We start from the raw sequence: 3,728 nt of genomic DNA, 5'->3' as shown, positions 1-3,728 counted from the left end.
ACTGCCTGAAGATTACATCCACTGTTCGGGCTGCCCCGGAGCAGGCGGTGACTGAGTGTGCGCCTGGTGCTCCGGGGCCTTCGTGCTGGGGGGGGCCCTTCCCCATCGGCGAGCCAGCCAGCGATGGAGGCCAGCACAGGCCGGGACCCCCCCCCCCTGCCCCGCGCAGGGGTCTCTGGGGACGATGGAGGACGCAGCTCCAGGGCCACGTCCCTCCCTGGGGAGGGGGGGCTTCCCTCGCTGGCTGCGAAGCATGGAGGCAGGAGGATGGCCGAAGTGGGGGCCCAAGCGTCACTGTGGGCTTTCTGTGTGAATTCAGCTCCTGGGAGCTCCGTCGCTTAGGCGGCCAACTTTGGCTCAGGTCATGATCTTGCCGTTCGTGAGTTTGAGCCCCACGTCAGGCTTTGTGCTGACAGCTCAGAGCCTGGAGCCTGCTTCGGATTCTGTGTCTCCCTCTCTCTCTCTGCCCCTTTCTATCTCGTGCTCTCTTTCTCTCTCTCAAAAATAAATATTAAAAAAAATTAAATCCAGCTAATGTTACCCCCTTTTCTTAATCTCCAAATACCATTTTGTGTGTGGGGTCTCCTTCCAGAGGTCAGAGGTGCGGGAGCCCTAGGTCTTAGAAGAGGCATTGCAGTGGCCCGGGGTGGAGCGCAGTCCCCGGCAGAGGGGCAGCCGTCATCAGACCGGTCATTGCCAGTAGCTTCTTGGGCTCAGGGGCGGGGACGATGCCGGTGCCTCTGGGGGCAGGGAGGAGGCACGCCAGCACGGAGCCACCGTGGCGGCCGCCTTGCATGGGACAGCATGAGGCTCGCTGTCTCGTTCCCCCAGTAGCCTTGGTGTGCTGGCCGGCGGAAAGCTTGGCCAGGGCGATGGCCCCACGGATGGCGGTGGCTACCTCCTTGCAGCACTGAACACCCAGACTGATGTGTCCATTGTCATCTCTGATGGCAGCAAGTGCCTTGAACCTGGTCCCGTGGCCAGCCCAGGTCCGCCTTGGTCCAGGCATCATCTTTGAAACCTCAGCCTTGGGGGAAGCCCCCAGGAGAGGTCAATGATGTAGATCCCCTGATGGGCAGGGAGAAGACCAGATCTCCTCCAGGCACTTGATCTTCCTGTCCTTGACCAGGCGGCCCAGCTTGGTGGTGGGGATCCCCTCCTTGTCCTCGGCCTTGCCTCTGTGAGCTGTGTGGCCTTGGCCACAACCATAACCATGACCATGACCATGACCATGGCCCCGGATGCCGAAGCCTCTCAGAAGCTCCCAAAACACCAACATCATCTTCTATTTGCTGTTTTCTTGGAGAAGAGGCCAATTTCTTATTTTTTTTAATTAAAAAAATTTTTTAAATGTTTATTCATTTTTGAGAGAGGGAGACAGAACGTGAGCAGGGAAGGGGCAGAAAGAGGGAGACACAGAATCCTAAGCAGGCTCCAGCCTCTGAGCTGTCAGCACAGAGCCCGATGCGGGGCTTGAACCCATGAATCATGAGATCATGACCTGAGCTAAAGTCGGATGCTTAACTGACTGAGTCCCCCCCCTCAGGCGCCCCCAATTTCTGCTCTTTGAACCACTGTGTTTATGGTATTCTTTTGTGGCAGCCAGAGCAGACCAGTGAGGCTCTACAAGAGATTCTGATGCAGGTCCTTTTGTAGATGAAGAAACCAAGATGTCACAGCTGGGTATCTTGTCAGACTTGATAATGAACCTTGGTCTGTTGGGTTCTGTTGTGACAGAGTCATTCTGCCCTTTGTTGAATCAGCACAGGATTTGCCTTTATAACCAGAGGTCACAGGAAGTAAGGGACGCACACTGTGCCCATAGGTGCGTGGGGCCACGTGCATGTTCTGCACCTGCCGTCCCACGGCAGCCTCGAGGCAGTTTTCAAGGTCGCCCAGCAGAGAATGGCGGAGTCAATATGATCTGGACCCAAGACAGTCATACCCTTTTCATCTCGTTAGGAGACTCCGTAATGGCTCTCCCCCTGTGGTTTTGTGCTGGGGGCCTGGGGCAGGTGTGGGCACACAGTGGCTTGTCTTTTCTGAAGCTCTGAGGCTCATCGGAGATGACAGCCCTGAATTTCCTGGATCCCGTTCAGTGTCTCCTTCCTCATTTCCTTCCGGCTTTGGAGACCAGAAAGTAGCATCCTCCCAGGGCCCTGGGTAATACCATAATACCATCTTTTACCAAGGCTGTGCCTTGGATCTTCCTCTCTGCCTGTTTGATTGTTCTTTTACCTTAAGATAAAGAGCCCATTCCGGGAAGGACCATATATTTTTTTCCAATTGATTTCTTGTCAAGACTAACAAGATCAATCAAATCATATGGCCAATAAAACTGATTTAGCACCCATAAAGCCCATGACATCTCATATGCGCTGAGAATGAATGACGTGGAAGCAAAGCTGCTCGGTGCCTCTTCCCTCCGGGTCACAGGAGGGTGTCCTATCACGTGCCCGCCTTCCAGCGCTCTCATTCTACCCAGCACGCAGGTGCCAGGGAGGGCCCAGGGCCGGGAGGCCCTTACTGTGCTGACAGGAAGCAGAGCTACAAGGAGGGCGGCAGGGTAGATTTTGTCTGTGAACTAGCAGCAGGCTGGTGTCATTAGAGGGGAAGGATCTGGAATGTTCAGGAGAAAACATAACTGGGAAAATCAGTACTTTCCATTTTGACCTTGTATTAAGGCTTCGGTTGCTTAGTCCCTCCACGGCCTCATGACCAGCGGTGCTTACAGAGCCGGGATCGAACCACACGACCTAGTCCTTCGTGGCCATGGCTGCTGGGGTCAAGGCTGGGAACTGGGGCTGAGAGAGATCCAAAGAATTTGAAAGTGGGCACTTAGAGACTGAGTGAAGAGTCCAGAGATAGACAGGAAGCCAAAACTTGTAAGGCAGCTCTTCTTAGCAGTGGTGAGGCCCAGAGCTGAAGGGTCACAGAATCTTCTACCTGAGGTCTCTGGACGTGCCCGGCCCATGCCTCCGGCTTCTCTTAGGATCCCTGAAAACCTAGGACCCTAATAAATCTGCCTTTTCTGGAGAAAGCTGTGTGGATTTATATTTCAGACAACAAAGTATTTCCTGATTGAAACATATTTTTGGAGAATAATCTACCCGACCCCATCCAGATCTTAGAATGGAGAAGTTTTACATATGGTGAACTTCAGAGACATACAGCTCTGTGGCAGCTGATGTGTAGCCTTCAGGAGTGTTATTTGTGGATTGCACTAACAGTTAAAAAAAAAAGTATTTTGAGATGCTCACTAGGCTCTCCTAATGTACCCCAGGCCCCTCCGTTCCTTTTTGACTTACACTCTGCCTTCTTCACACAGTATCATTCCTTTCCAGCGCCCGACGACAGGACTTGTGACTTCTAATCCAGCCCAATCTTTGACCTTTCCAGAGAGGTGAAGTGACTTTCCCAAGGCCACACGGTTAGGTGTTACCATGCCTGGGGCCAGGATCAAGTTTTTTCGGACTTCCAAGAAAAGTAGAAATGGAAGGCTAGCTGTAATGTCTAATGTTTTCTCCCCAACTTTACTAGATGAAATTGGCACGAATTGTGCAAGTTTAAGGCATATGATGTGACGATTTGATGCATGTATATATTGTAAAATGATCCTCACAATAAGGTTAGTTAGTACATCGCCTTGGTTAATTTTATGTGTCAACCTGAGTTGGTTAAAGGATGCCCAGAGGGCTGGTAGAATAGATTTTCTGGGTGTGTCTGTG

At 52.4% G+C, this 3,728-nt stretch overlaps 1 pseudogene; it reads right to left on the bottom strand.

The window, feature by feature from the left end:
- Positions 1–619: 619 nt before the first annotated feature.
- Positions 620–1,282, bottom strand: LOC115304220 (annotated as a pseudogene).
- Positions 1,283–3,728: the final 2,446 nt, after the last annotated feature.

This window comes from Suricata suricatta, chromosome 2, assembly GCF_006229205.1.
Source record: "Suricata suricatta isolate VVHF042 chromosome 2, meerkat_22Aug2017_6uvM2_HiC, whole genome shotgun sequence".
Taxonomy (NCBI): Eukaryota; Metazoa; Chordata; class Mammalia; order Carnivora; family Herpestidae; genus Suricata; species Suricata suricatta.
Note: the sequence above shows the minus strand (reverse complement) of the source record. Positions and strands in the feature narration are given on the sequence as shown.